Source organism: Bos grunniens, chromosome 11, assembly GCF_055505025.1.
Source record: "Bos grunniens cultivar Pamir isolate PY7600 chromosome 11, Bosgru_T2T1.0, whole genome shotgun sequence".
Taxonomy (NCBI): domain Eukaryota; kingdom Metazoa; phylum Chordata; class Mammalia; order Artiodactyla; family Bovidae; genus Bos; species Bos grunniens.
This window is the reverse complement of record NC_141175.1, coordinates 39434418-39450282: the sequence shown is the minus strand read 5'-3', so window position 1 is coordinate 39450282 and position 15865 is coordinate 39434418. Positions and strand designations below refer to the sequence as shown.

At 44.0% G+C, this 15865-nt stretch overlaps 1 protein-coding gene across 50 annotated transcripts in view; it reads right to left on the bottom strand.

Annotated features, from left to right (window-relative positions):
- Positions 1 to 1563: 1563 nt before the first annotated feature.
- The window catches only part of LOC147362966 (uncharacterized), a 57988-nt gene continuing 43686 nt past the window's right edge, over positions 1564 to 15865 (bottom strand). For 14 of the 50 annotated variants that reach the window (XR_015136671.1, XR_015136655.1, XR_015136661.1 and 11 more), the window contains one exon: positions 1564 to 2385. The gene's annotated coding sequence lies outside the window, so the exon portion shown is untranslated. Of the gene's footprint in view, positions 2386 to 6368; positions 6545 to 15428; positions 15531 to 15865 lie in introns of those variants that run through there. The other 36 variants (XR_015136652.1, XR_015136653.1, XR_015136639.1 and 33 more) reach the window with 5 other exon arrangements.

The following is a 15865-nucleotide window of genomic DNA, read 5'->3' as shown; positions in this document are numbered from 1 at the left end:
ATAAGTACACAATATGAACTTAATGGGAAAACAAAAAAATTTATGGGTTCCAGCCTAAGCTAGAGTATGGGTTTGAAAGGGAGGACAGGGGACCAGGGAGAGGGCTCTTGCAATAGTTTAAGAAATGATGAGGGCCTGTCCAAGGCAGTACTGGAAGAATTGGAGAGCAGGGAGTGACTGGGGAAATATTTAGGGAGCAGAACCAATAGGTCTGGGTGATTAGACAGAAGGGAACTGGATAAGGGGGAAGAGCTCCTGGGCTTCTGGTTTAAGCGGTTAGGTGGATGAAGGATTAACCAAGACTGGCTATTCTGGAAGAGAAGGCAATGTGTGGAGGAAGATGATGAAATCTGCCTGTGACATGCCTATAAGCATACTGGTGAAGAGGTACAAAGGGAAGCTGGAATCATAGAACTGGAAACCAGGACAGATACCTGGACTAAAGATAGAGATTTGGAAGCTGTCAGCCTGCAGGTGATGGTTAAAGACCAGGGAAGGGATAAGATCACCCAGGGAGTGAAGGAGCACATCAAACAAGGACACCCACCTATAAAAAGTGGGCTAAGGGGGAGCTATGGAGAGAAAATCAGACATGAGAGGGACAGAGAAGAGAGTTGTAGCACAGCTGTTGGGGCAGAAGTGGCTCCAAGGACTAGAAAATAGGGTTCAACAGTATGGAGAGACTAAGAACCCAACCAGGCCCCTCATGCAGTTGAAGAAACTGAGACCCAGGAAGGCTGACTAAGGTGTTGGAGCCCACAAGTCATCACTGCCCATGATCACATAGATCAGTGGCTATTGTATTATGATCTCTGGACTCCTGCGGCAGGGCGGGGGGGGGGGGGGGCGGGGGGGGGGAGTCCATAATAATACCAAGACTTTTTTTTTTTTAATAATACCAAGATTTTTTTTGCAGTGTTCACTTTGTTGACATTTGTACTAACGTAAAAGCAACAGGAGATAGAACTGCTGGGGCCTTAACGCAAATCAACACAGTCATATTCTTCATTCCCAAGCACTTCTGTTTTAATAAAAAGGTCAATTTCACCTAAGAATGTCTACAATGGAGCAATAATTATTTATCTTATTGAAACATGACCCTTGAGTATACATTTTGTTATGAGTCTATGCACAAACCACTTGTGCTGAAGTGCTGAATGCATTTATGTTATTGTTTGCATGGAGAGCTAAACTACCTGCTTTTGGGGGGGAACATCATTTTTATTAGAAAGAACGATTGACAAACTTTGATAATACAGATGGGTAATGGAAGATGTGTTCTCAAAAATGAATGAAGTGAGCTTGTCAAATCAAGAAACTGCTAGATTTTTTGCCGATAAAATTTGAGCTGTCAAGTGAAAACTGTTGACAGAATGAGCTTGACAGCTTCCCAATATCTAGACTTGGTGATGAAATTAGTGGTAATAACAACAAATGTGGTATTACGAACTGAAATGTGTCTACATTTGGAAGATTTACATAAATCACTGAGCCATTATTTCCAATGACCAATGCACGATGTTAGAAAATCAGGCATGAATAAAAGACCCATTCAACGCACAAGACAGACCAACAGACTTTAATATAGCTGCTTTTTAGTCACCAAGAAGTGTCTGACTCTTTGCAACCCTATGAACTATAGCCTGCCAGGGTCCTCTGTCCATGGGATTTTCCAGGCAAAAACACTGCAGTAGATTGTCATTTCCTTCTCCAGGGCATCCTCCTGACCCAGGGATCGAACTCATGTCTCCTGCACTGCAGGCGGATTCTTTACTGCTGAGCCACAATGAAGCCCTAATGTAACTGAGTATGAGAAATTCACTGATACGGTTTCAGATCTCACACTGCAACTAATCTCTCAGAATATGCCATCTGTCCAATTCTGGTGACATATCAAAAAAGATCAAGGAGTAGGAAATGGCAACCCACTCCAGTATTCTTGCCTAGAAAATTACATGGGCAGAGGAACCTGGCAGACTACAGTCCAGGGGTCCACAGAAGAGTCGGACATGAGTTAGTGACTGAGCCCACACACACACAATGTATAATATATAATTTTCACTGCTGTGTAAATGTCTTTATCAAAATATTATGACTTTGAATAAAAAGATATCCACGATTATCTGAAAAGGCTCTTAAAATACTTTTACTTTTTCCAAATACGAATCTGTATGAAGTTGAATTTCATTCATCTACTTCAAGGAAAGCAATATATCATTGAACACAAAAGCAGGCATGAGAATCCAGCTGTCTTCTATTAGGCTATTCGTTAATCAGATTTGCTGGGACTTCCTTGATGGTCCAGTGATCCATGCTTCCAATGAAGGGGGCGTGGGTTCGATCCCTGGTCTAGAAACTAAGATCCCACATGCTACATGGAGCAGCCTGGGGAAAAAAAAACAAAGAGATATTTGCAAAACTATAAAACAATACAACTGTTCTTTTTTCTTTTAGAAAATATATTTTTATAAGAAGTATGTTAACATGTAAAAGATTTGTTACTGTTATTTTAAAATAATAAACTAATTTTAAAGTTCAAACAAAAGTATTTGAAGCCCTCAATACTTTTAAAGAGCATAAAAAGGGTCCCAAGACCAAAACATTTGAAAACTGTAGGTACAGACCACCTGGTTCCTGACTCCCAGTTCTTTGGGCTTGTTTCCAGCACACCTACCCCTCCCACTCACTTCTCCACAGAAAAAGAATTATAAAACACCTAAAAATAAAATCAATAACAAAACCTAGCTGAAGAAGAGATAAGGGAGCAGGCAAAAGCTAAAGAGAGAATAAGATACTTTACTTCCCTTCAATATAATGTTCCTGTAAGGCTACACACCAGAGCCTGGGGAGGCAGCCCTCCCAGGCGAGGCTGGGCTCACCCACAGCCCCTCCCTGCCGCCTGCGGTAGCTGACAGACTGGGAGCAGAGGGACGAGAGCAAGTTCAGGTGTGTTATCTCCCTCACACTCAGAAACTGAACTGATACAGCGAGTGATTAAGACAGGTGGGGCCATTTTTTATTAGTCACGATTTACCAGGGAGGAAGCAGAGGTCTGTGCCTTGACTAAGAGCAGTAACTAAATCACAGGTAGGGTCAGCAGCCTCCAGGGCGCGACCCAGGTTTTCCTCCACGGGGCACTCGCTCTAAGATGCCTCCCATCCCCACTCAAGCCCAGAGGCCCACCATTAAGATGCATTATTTTACCTGTAAGTAAGGTCTTTTAAGTCACATAAAATTCTCTTTTAATCTTTTGTCCATTCTTTTGGGTAACTGGTCTTTTTAATAAGATGAAAATGATCCTTTGTATTATTTTTCAACTACAAAACTAGTTTAAAACTGATTAAAAAGTAAAACAACGAAATAGAAGACAAAAGACATAACACAAAAGCTGGTTATTAGAAAATAGACCTCTAACAAAACTAATCATAAACAAAAGGCCATGAGGGCCTTCCCTGGCAGTCCAGGGTCTTAGCTGTGGCATGTGGGATCAAGTTCCCTGACCAGGGATCAAACCCAGGGCCCCTGCAGTGGGAGCATGCAGTCTTAGCCACTGGACCACCAGGGAAGGCCCAGGGGTTTGCATTTTAAAAGGATACTTTCAGAGTATTATTACTATTAGTATCACTAAAAATATTAACTTCTTTATGATTTCATGCTTCCACTGCAGGGGGTGTGAGTTCCATCCCTGGGCAAGAAATTAAGATCCCATACGGGGCACACCGTGGCCCAAAAAAAAAAAAAAAAAAAATTCTGGGAATGAAGAAAGGAAGATTAAATACAGTATATATGGAAAAAAGACTGTAAATTTTATGCTAATAATTTTAAGGTTTCTTTTTTTACTTTTTATAAAAAATTTTAAATGACCAAAACTGACCAGAAGAGAAGTTAACATTTTTAGTGATACTAATAGTAATAATACTCTGAAAGTATCCTTTTAAAATGCAAACCCCTGGGACTTCCCTGGTGGCCCAGTGGCTAAGACTGCATGCTCCCAATGCAGGGGCCCTGGGTTTGATCCCTGGTCAGGGAACTTGATCCCACATGCCACAGCTAAGACCCAGTGCAGCCAGATAATTAAATAAAAACTTTACAAAAAGAAAAAAAGTTAAAATGCAAACTCCTCAGGGCAGGAAGTGCTAGTGAGTTGTTCCTCTTCTTTCCTTTTGTGACAAAACAAGAGTTTTGGAGCCTAGGCCTGTCTGTCTGGTTGGAAGGAAAGAGGGTAGAGAGGAGGGGCTGGCACAGCTCTGTGTTTAGCAACCCTGGTCAGCCTGGACTCAGATTATTCCAAGGCTGAAGCTGGCTGCCAGCACACCCTCTGCTGACTTTCCCAAGACTAGCACCCCCAACACTTCAATCTCAGTCCCAGAAGCAAACAGTCTCAGTCCCTGGTGGAAACAGAGACATCCCTGTCAATCTGGCCGTGCCCAGCTCCAAGCCCCTCACCCTTTCCCCTTCCCTCCCGTCCCTCCTCCCGCTCTCCTTCCTCCCCCCACCCCCATACTCTGCTGGGTGACAGAGTAGCTCAAGGTGTGGCTGCAGTCGTATCAGGCGCTTCACCACCTCTCTCACTCCTGCCTCCTGGTACTTCCAGCCAGAGGAGCTGTGACAAATAGGTGGAGTCCTGAGGCCCAACCCTCAGTCTGTCTAGGCTCATTTCCCAAACTTATTTCTGAATCTGACGTCAGAATCAGACCAAGAGGTCTGAGGGGTGTGGTACTATGTGTGGTCTGAGGGGTGTGGTACTATGTGTGGTAAAGGGAGATAGTTGTCAAGCTCTGACCCCGGTCATGGAGTTACTGCAAGAGATCTACCATTTACACCTTGCTCTGTGGCCCATATGAATGTCCCATGTTACAGAAGCACTGCTGCTGCTGCTGCTAAGTCACTTCAGTCGTGTCCGACTCTGTGCAACCCCACAGACGGCAGCCCGCCAGGCTCCCCTGTCCCTGGGATTCTCCCGGCGAGAACACTGGAGTGGGTTGCCATTTCCTTCTCCAATGTATCAAAGTGAAAAGTGAAACGAAGTCGCTCAGTCGTGTCTGACTCTTAGCGACCCCATGGACTGCAGCCCACCAGGCTCCTCCGTCCATGGGATTTTCCAGGCAAGAGTACTGGAGTGGGGTGCCATTGCCTTCTCCGTACAGAAGCACTACTGTGTCTCAAATTTGTTGATGCAGCCAGATAAATAAAAATTAAATCTATTTAAACGCTCCCCCTGGCTTGTGACTGCAGCCATAAAAGACACTTGCTCCTTGAAAGAAAAGCTATGACAAACTTAGGCAGCATATTAAAAAGCAGAGACATTACTCTGCCAACAAAGGTCCGTATAATCAAAAGCTATGGTTTTTCCAGTAGTCATGTATGGATGTGAGAGTTGGACCATAAAGAAAGCTGAGTGCCGAAGAATTGATGCTTCTGAACTGTGGTGTTGGAGAAGACTCTTGAGAGTCACCTGGATAGCAAGGAGATCAAACCAGTCAATCCTAAAGGAAATCAGTCCTGAATATTCATTGGAAGAACTAATGCTGAAGCTGAAGCTCCAATACTTTGACTACCTGATGCAAAGAACTGACTCACTGGAAAAGACACTGATGCTGGGAAAGACTGAAGGCAGGAGAAGGGGACAGCAGAGGATGAGATGGTTGGATGGCATCACCAACTCAATGGACGTGAGTTTGAGCAAGCTCCAGGAGTTGGTGATGGACAGGGAAGCCTGGTGTGCTGCAATCCATGGAGTCACAAAGAGTTGGACATGACTGAATGACTGAATTGAACTGAAGTGTTACCCAGTCCATACCAGCTTATGACTACTAGTACTATCTTAAGCAACAGACACTAGAAACACCCTCTATATGTGTCCACACATGTCTGTGTGTGTGTGTGCATGTGTGTGGAGGGGTGAAAATACCTTGGATATTTTAATGAGAGGAAAGGTGACCCCTTTCAGAAAAAGGATAGGAATGACCAGTATACCCAACTAGCTGGGACCAGTTATTCCGAGTTGCTGACACTCTCTTCCACCCCCAGTGAAGATGAAGGCTCTAAGAATGAAGTGTGATGGGGCAGGTGCTGTGGCCAAGTTACCATGTCTCCTTATGGTCTTATCTATGGGGGTGGGAATGGGAAGGCCACAGCACAAAGTTGAGTTTAGGCAGAAAGGGCTCCTTTGTGAACCCTACTAATGATTTAGTCCTGGACTGACTCGAGCCCCTGGCAGCCCCTAAGGCAGGTGCTTCAGTGGACTCCTTACCTTGTTAAAGTCTCAGGAGTGGGATGGGACGTGGAAGGCAGATACTCACTGTGACCTCCAGCTTCTGCTGACTGCCTGGTCTGGAGTGACCAGCCTGTCCAGATAACAGATGACTGATGCAACACTGACCCTGACCACACCCAAGGCCAGGAACTTGATCAGGCATGTTCAAGTGCATTAATGGACACAGTGGGTTGGAAGAATTAAAATCTGGACCATATCAGATGTTTGGCAGTCCTTACCAAAGTCAGCCTCTGGTGAGAATGTGAACAGGAATCCAGAATCAAAGACCTAAAAACCAACAAGAGACGTGCCACCCCATGGACATTTCCCAGGGCAGGTTGGTATTATGATTTGAAAGGCCCTAAGGAAGGTCCCCAGGTTCCCCTTCCTATCTAGTGAAATGATGCCTAAAATTCACAAATTAGATCCCTCTTCCTTTCCCTGCACTCCCTCTACTTTGGGCAAGGCTGGGTGGAGTTGGATGGAGCTGGGACCAGTGTTATTATGAATTGCTGACACTCTCTTCCACCCCCAATGCAGATGAAGATTCTGAGAATGAAGTGTGATGGGGCAGGTGCAGGAGTGGACAGAAGTAATGATGAGGAACTAACTTTCTAATAATGCCTGCAACTGATTCTATTGACAATCCAGACTTTAGGTCTCTCTCCCTAACCCCACCAAACACATCTAGGTTCACTCTTTGGAAACAGTGAGCTTCTTCTTCAAAGTACCCATCACTTCCTGCCACCCAAGACCTACAAGGTAGGATACTTTCAGGATAGGCTCTATGTAGGCTCAAAGACTATGTATAAGTGATTAACTCAAAACCTCCCTCTGTGGGTTCCTCTGTATAAATGGTGACATAGTAGAAAGCCTGGTGTATTTTGATGTGATCTGCCAGACTCTTAGAAGTCCTCCTTTCAAAAATATCCTCCTTGCTCCAGACCCACCTGGCACCTAAAATTTCACCATTAGAGGTACTTAAAGTAATTCAGTAGGTCTCCTGGAAAACAAAAAGATTTCCTGATTCAGGGTAGGGGTGGGGGATTAGCAAGGAGAAGTCACCTAAGAACAAATCAGTGGTAGCCTCTGAATTCCTATGCACCACCTGAAGGGTTTAGAGGTAGCAATCCAGTGTGGGAAGAGAAGTTGGAGTGGGGAAGCAGGAGGGCTGGAGGGTCTGAAGCCATTTTTCATAGTGAATACAGGGGTTTCAATTACATTATATATTTATTTGGGGTGGCTTTGGCAAGGGACTGATAAGAGACCTGGGATGCTAAAGACTCCTCCATAAACCATCCCGTGATGCTAACACTGCAACAAGAGAAACAAGCAGAGCTCTAAGACCTTGGAAATCAAGACACAGGAGTCCTGGACTTGGGAGAGGGGGTGAGTGGGTAGGGAGAGAAGAAGGCGCGGTTGGAAGAGAACACCAAATTCAATCCCTCCCCCTCTTGGTTACTTTCCTTGGCAGAGGCAGGCAAACACCCCAAGGCAGGCAAACATTCCTCAGGGTGAGGAATACCCAGGAGGGTCTTGAGTCCTCAGAAATCTCTGCAGGGTCCCCTCCCCGGAGGAGGCCTTGAATAGGAGTGCGGGACAGAAGCGCAGGGTGAACTGTGGGCTGGGCTGTCTGGTCACGTGATGCGATCTCTCTGCTTCTCGTCGTGTAATTCTGTCCCCCTCCTCCTCTGGTCTCCCTCTCCTCCTTTCCCCTCCCTCTGCTCTGTTTTCATTTGGTTAAAATAGATGCACACTCTGGTCTTTTCTATTTTTAATACCTAGCCGTTACATAATCCACACTGTAATTGCTGACTTGAAAAAGTACTGGCAACAGTAGAAAATCCCCTGAGTTTTAAACAGGAAAAGGATTATTACAGCACAAAAGGCTTTGGCAGTTTTACTGACTGGTAAACCGTCTGTAGTCGTCACTTGCCAGTGGAAGTCACATGGGCCTTGGGAAACACTCGCCTCATCTCAGGGAAGGCAGGCTGGGGGAAGGGAAGAACCACAGCCTCGGCTGGGAGGGGGAGGCTTTGTGTGGCGAGGCAGGGGTGGGACCATGCCCTGGAGCTTCTGCTGGGCCCGGTCCAGAGGGGAGCCGGGAAGGAGTGAGCTTCAGGATACCCGTCCCCTCCTCCCAGGACCACCTTTTACTGCTTTTGTTTCTGGTTAAGACAGTCAAGTCTCCAACATCCCCAACCTCTCCCTCATTGACTGCCTGGGCCTTCTTACAGTCTCAAACACATTTCTGGGCAAGCCTGATTTCATAAAGACAAAGGAGCAAGCAAGAGTGCTTGTTAATCACACAGATTTGACCCACTCCTCTGCAAGGCTTTCCACAGATTAAGTCAACCACCACACTATTTAATTCCTCAATAAAATGCTCTAATAACAACATAAGCACTAAAGGTTTGATAAAGGGTTTCCCAACCAAATTGAAATTAACTATCTCATTTAAGACAAAAATTCTCGTGTGTTGGTGGTGTGGGTAGTGTAGGAAATACAAAGGAAATACAAAGGGACTGCTTTCCCTGCTTTTGCCAATTCTGCCACAATCCTAACCCCAATAATCGAGGAGGATCAGTCCAATCTGTGTAACTATTCATGTCAATTCATTCCATAAACATTTGCTGAATACCACATGCTGGACTAGTTGTTGGGGATATAACATTTAGCAAAATCACTGCCCTCATAGAATTGCCAGGTCAATGAGGGAGACAGAGACCTTAATCAAAATACTGCATGAACATATCATTACTATGATGATGTATTATAAGGGAAAAGCATAGAACAGTTGGGGCACTTAGAACAGAAAGACCAGATAGGGTCTGAGGGTTCCTAGGCACCTAGGGACTTCAGGGTTCTTTAAATTCAGCATCCCATATTCTTCCCATTCCCTCCTTCCTTCCCATTCTTTCCATATAGAGAAAATAATGCTAGATTCCTTATGGTCTCACATAGCAAACTAATTGATTCACATAGCAAACTAAAAATTTAGCACTGTAAGACAAAAGGTCATGTTAAGAAAAGCCAAACCACACTTTACAATGAGAACTACACATAATTCATGACATGAATTAAGACTCAATCAGCTGCAGGTGTCAAAAATCCAAATCAAACTTTCAAAATGAAAAAAAGGGGGTGGGGGGAAGCCTAGACCCATGTAAATGAGATATCCAGACTTAGACTAGCTTCAGGCATGATTAGATCTCTCTGGTGCTCGAAAAATGTCATTAGTCTACATTTCTAGATCTTGCAGCTCAGCTTTCACTTGTCTTGTCTTCAGAATTCCCCCTGAGGTACTAAGATGGTCACCAATAACCTCAGAATTACATACATTCTAGAGGCTTAGCAACCCAGCTGGAAAAGAAATAAGAATTCATTGAGCAGTTTCAATGAAAATCCAGAGTCCCAACTGGCCTGAATTTGAGACCATGCCCTTCTCTGACTGGCACAGTCAGGTGTCCTCCACCTAGAGCCAAAGAATGGACTCAACTCCACCAAAACTGATCTGAGAATAGGAAGGAGGTGATCCCTAAAAGGAAAATTGAGGTGCTCTTATCTAAGAAGGGAGAATGATGCTAGGCAGTCGAAGCCCACGATCTCTACTGTCCTCAAAGTTTGTAATTAAGTGAATGTTAAGAAGAAACAACAGGTTCTTCCATCAACTGGGTCTTTCTTCCTGAGGAATGAGCAAGAGTGCTTATTTAGTGTGGCAGTGACTGGATCTGCCCTGTTTCCAATCCAGCTACATGGAGACCTTGGCATCTTTAGGGCACTCCATGGAGTCTTAATATTCGTTGATGTACTTGCTCAGAGCAGTCTTCAAGTCTCACCTCGTGAAAGACTTCTCCTTCTCCTCATTCCCTACTCAGTGCTGGCAGGGCTGGGAAGGCCACAGCTCTCTCTGGCTTTGTCAAGTGTCCTCAGGGTCTGTGTAAATTACATGAAAGAAAGGGAACGACAAGCCCTTTGTTGGGAAGTTTTGCTTTCCTTTTGGAATCTGAATTGAAAACGGCTTCCGCTGGGCAGGAAGGGGAGTATCAGGATAGTTTCTGGAGCATCCAACCAACAGACGTCCATAGAAAAGATCTTGGGGGTTGGGGGGGCGGTGGATCACTGTCAAACATTATACAAGTTACACAGCACTACAGCAATCATGTGTTAGCTGCAACCACCGTGTCCATGTCCTTATAAAAGCTTCCTGGACCCCCCTATCCAATACCCTCCCACAATTTCTGCAAATTCCCAGCAACTAATGCTTTTTTCCCTGCCATGGGCTCCGAAATCACTGCAGATGGTGACTGCAGCCATGAAATTAAAAAGACGCTTGCTCCTTGGAAGAAAAGCTATGACAAACCTAGACAGCATATTAAAACGCAGAGATGCTACTTTGCCAACAAAGGTCCATCTAGTCACAGCTATGGTTTTTCCAGTAGTCATGTATGGATGTGAGAGTTGGACCATAAAGAAAGCTGAGTGCCAAGTAACTGATGCATTTGAACTGTGGTGTTGGAGAAGACTCTTGAGAGTCCTATGCACAACAAGGAGATCAAATTAGTCAATACTAAAGGATGCTTTTGAACTGTGGTGTTGGAGAAGACTCTTGAGAGTCCTATGCACAACAAGGAGATCAAATTAGTCAATACTAAAGGATGCTTTTGAACTGTGGTGTTGGAGAAGACTCTTGAGAGTCCCTTGGACTGCAAGGAGATCCAACCAGTCCATTCTAAAGGAGATCAGTCCTGGGTGTTCATTGGAAGGACTGATGCTAAAGCTGAAACTCCAATACTTTGGCCACCTCATGCGAAGAGCTGACTCACTGGAAAAGACTCTGATGCTGGGAGGGATTGGGGGCAGCAAGAGAAGGGAACGACAGAGGATGAGATGGCTGGATGGCATCACTGACTCGATGGACACAAGTTTGAGTAAGCTCCAGGAGTTGGTGATGGACAGGGAGGCCTGGCATGCTGCGATTCATGGGGTCACAAAGAGTCGGACACGACTGAGCAACTGAACTGAACTGAACTGAAAGGAAATCAACCCTGAATATTCACTGGAAGGACTAATGCTGAAACTGAAGCTCCAGTACTTTGGCCACCTGATGCAAAGAGCTGACTCATTAGAAAAGACCTTGATGCTGGGAAAGATTGGAGGACAGGAGAAGGGGATGACAGAGGATGAGCTGGTTTGATGGCATCACCAACTCAATGGACAAGAGTTTGAGCAAGCTCCAGGAGATGGTGAAGGACAGGAAAGCCTGGCCTGCTGCAGTCCATGGGGTCGCATAGAGTAGGACACAACTGAGCAACTGAACAACAAGAGAAGCCATCGCAATGAGAAGCCCATGTCCCTCAACAAAGAATAGCCCATGTGTAGCAATGAAGATTCAGCGAAGCCAAAAATAAATAAAAATAAATGAATACATTAAAAAAAAATACAGCCTTAAATATTGTTTAACCTAAAGGAATCCTCTAATAAAATTTAAGTCAAGATGAATACATTCCAAATTAAATAAGTGAGAACATTAAAAATAAATAAATAAATAAGCAGGGGTCTTTCCTGGCAGCCCAGTGGTTAAGAATCCATTTTGCAATGCAAGGGATACTGGTTCAAACCCTGGTTCAGGATGATCCCTCATACTGTGGAGCAACTAAGCCTAAGAGCTACAACTGTTGAGCCCATACCCTGCAACCACTGAGCCCGCACGCCTAGAGCCTGTGTACCATAAGAGAAGTCACCACAACGAGAAGTCCTTGCACTACGATGCAGAGTGGCCCTGCTCGCTGCAACCAGAGAAAGCCTGTGTGCAGCACACAGACCCACCACAGCCAGAAAGCAAAGTAAGTAAATAGATCTTTTAAAAAATAAATACATAAATAGGAACATTCTGGTCATACTGCTCTGTACTTGCTTTTTTCTTTTTTAGGGGGGTGGATATGAATTTATTTACATTCAGGCCTTACACAGGTATAAAAGTCACATTTTGCAACAAATTTAAAATGAAAACAAAGTTGGAACTGTCCCCAGAAAACTCAGGACCCATACTTTCACTGACCCCTATTTTCACAGTCCTGTGAGGTATACTTGCTTTTTCACTGATACAGAAGCTACTGTTATGTTTTCATAGCCACACAGCATTTCACAGTCCCTACTCACGGGTATCTACCAATGCAAGGAACATTCTCATCCAGAGAACACTGTGCTCAAGAATAAGCACTTCTTTAAACGAAACTTAGTTTGCCCCACTGTGACTTGTCTACTTGTATTCTTTGCCCATTTTCTAGAGTCTGTTGTCTTATCGTTATTGATTTTTAGAAACCCTTTATATAGTATAGAAATTAACCCACTATCACATACATCCCCAAACTCTCTCCCAGCCTGTTGACTGTCTTCTATCTTTGCTTATGGTGGCTATGTCACACACTAGTTTCTCATGTTTATGTGGCAAAAGCAATTATGAACAATTTAGAAAGCACTGTCATGGGTGCAATGCACTTGAGGCTCTGAGCCACACAGCCTCTTCTGCTGGGGACTACAGAGCTGTGCTTAGTAGGTTCCTGTGGTGAAATGGCTGCGTAAGCAATCATTTTCTGAGCTGTTCATATCTGGTTTTACAGCCACGGTGGTGGTATAAATTAATCAAGAAAAAAGCAAAAGAAATGTAAAAATTTTACTTGCTTGCTCGTTTTCATCTATTAAGAGGCTTCTTTTTTAAATGTTTGAGTAATACACTAACAATGTCAAAGAAATCCTGAGCCACTGAAAATCCAAAAACATCTTTATAAACAATAATCTGAGTATTTCCAGACCCTTTCAAACTGTGGGCTTTAGGGCATTATTTGCTGTCACTACAGAGGGAAAAAATACATTCCAAACCTCACAGGAATATAAGGCTCAAGAGTCCAATAACTCCTAGTATTTCAAGCAAGAAACCATTAAAGTTTTCCCTCAGCCTTTCACAGAAGATAAGCATTGGCCCCACTCTGATCCCAAACAGTTAAAAAACACTAGTGGCCAAATGGGATTTCCCTGCGAGAGTACTTGGTCCTTGTTGCTGCAAACTCTGCCTACAGACCCAGTACTCTTGTGGAGGCTGTCCCACTTGGCCAGAACTACCTGCCTCCCCAGTGCTAAAACTCTATGGTATTCAGCCAGCTGTGCAGAAGGCAGGACTAAAAGATGCTTCTGGACATCTTTTTCCTAGTTGAAACCTGACACTCCTTAAGGAACTTGGTTTCTGGACAATGAAGATTCTGCCATAAAAATCATCCTTCAGTACCCAGTGGTATCCAAAGGAGAAACAGATGGTCTGTCTCAGTGTTGTTTTATTCCTATAACCTTAAAAAAAAAAAAAAAAAAAAAACCCTCCCTTGGCCGAGGTCTATACCAAACAACTATGCCCCTCCTCCTCATTGCTGTTAAGTTACTAACCTCTCACTCATCGAGGACTTTGCCTCCTTGATCAGTCTGCCTTTCCACTTCAAGTCAGACCTTCTGCCTGCTCACGATCTCCTATATCCTCCTATCTATAGGACCTCTTTCTCATCTCATCTACAGCTGCTTCTTCAACTTCACTGAGGTTTCCAGCCTCTCGATACCACCTCCCTCATCACTTTGCTGCCTATCAGTCCTCTCCTCAATTCACTTCTTTCTTTAGTCAACAAGATGACCATTCTGCTATAATATCCCAGCTGCCTCCTACTCCAAGTCTTCCATTTGCCCACAGAACACAGCTCCTATCTGAATATGAATATACTCTGCTTTAACCCCCAAGTTGCTGAGTGGGCACTGCTAAAGCAATCATTAGTCATGAGGGCTGCTCCCTCCAGAAAGCTGCTGCTTCCAATATCAGCTGGGTCTTCAGCACTGTTCAGTTATCCTCCCATGTGTCTCCAGATCACTCCAGGAGCAAGACAGCTTTTAAAAGACATGCCACTATCCCCACTCTCCCACCTGCTCCTGGCAGATGACCTCAATTTCTGCTGCCCAGAAAACACATAGCCCAACAGAAGAAAAATGTCTCTCCAAAATCTTACCAAACCCTTCTGCCCATCACACCCCTCGCCCCAACACCATGCCCCTCGCCCTGATCAAATGAGACTTGACAGTGCTCAATAGAGTGCTAGCAAAAGGTAGGAAAGCAGTAGCTGGTGGTGTGTGGTGACAGTTAAAATCAGCCACAGCCTTGTCTTTTGCTCAAGTTTAATCTCTCTACCGGTGCTTCGGATACAGCAGACCCTTCTCCCCAGGAGACTTGCTCAACAATTGTTATTCTCTTTTCTGTCTTCAACTTTTCCTTCTCTACTAACTTTTTCCCCAGTGCAAGATCATGCTTGGGTCTCAAAAAATAAATAGACCTCCCTAGATCCCGTGTCCCCCTTCATTAACACTCCTCTCTTCAAACAAGCTTCTTGAAAGAACAGCCTCCCTGACTGGGTCCACCCTTGCCCCCAGCTGCCAACTGCAGAGATACTACCTAATAAAAGAGAGTGGACTCCTCTTATTTACCAAATGTCTGTTCTTTGAAAAACTGCTTTAGAGATTAGCAAAGAAACCATGAAAAGAAATGCACTGTGTTGCTATTAACTCCGAATTTTAATAATATGAATGAGGAGAATAGATTTCCCTTTGTAATCAACGCCACCTCTGACTAGGGTGCAAGTTTATTTAGTGTTAGACAAACCTGTTTTCACAAAACTTCCCTGATTCTCTAGATCCAAAAGCTAAAAATAATCTTTCCTCTCTGAGTTCCCACAGCATTAGTCTTACACCTGTCATACCTTATCACTTTATATCAAATTATCACATAACTCTACAGTTAATAAGTAATTGATAAATGCGTAGACTTTACAAGTACCTATTATAGACTGGATAATTTTAACAATCAATCTACTCAACCAATTAACTCAGGATCCTTGAAGATCCTCCATGACATTTTGCTAACTTAGTAAAGCTGCCTTCAGTCATTCACATCCTGTAATAAAGGTTTTCACTTATTTAAAGCCAGCTTAAGAATATAAAATACTAAGACGTCACCATGTCATTTGGTGTTCAGACTGAAAAGACTAAAGTAAAAGTCAATGGGGGCAGGAATTACCCAATCTGAGGTAACCAGGAGGGTGAGCAGAGCATTCCAAGGGAAGGAACGCATTTTTCCCTCTCTTACCTGAAAAACGGCTCAAGAAATGCTCCTCAAGGAGGGACTGAGACTTCCCCTCGCACAGTGTCTGCTTCGCCATTCCTAGACCTCCCGTAGTTTTGTTCATTTCTGAAACAGGAAATTTCTCTAAAAAATCTCCAAAGTTTTTTCTGATGCAAATAACTGCACATTATTTAAAGCACGGAAATTAAATCTGATTCTGGAAAGCAGGTTTAATGCTTAAAAAAAAACAAAAAAAAACCAGGGTAAATCCTTTTGTGAATATGAAAAATCTCCATGTCCTTGTCTCCCAACCACCCTCAACATGAGATCATCTGTATGAAATTGGTAATTCTCCTAAAGCACAACACAGGGACTGGCGTCAGATACTTCTAAAGTACTGACATTCCTGCGCCCACAGTCCCTCTGAAGAAGCCAGGCTTTAATCCTCACTCAGGCAGAAA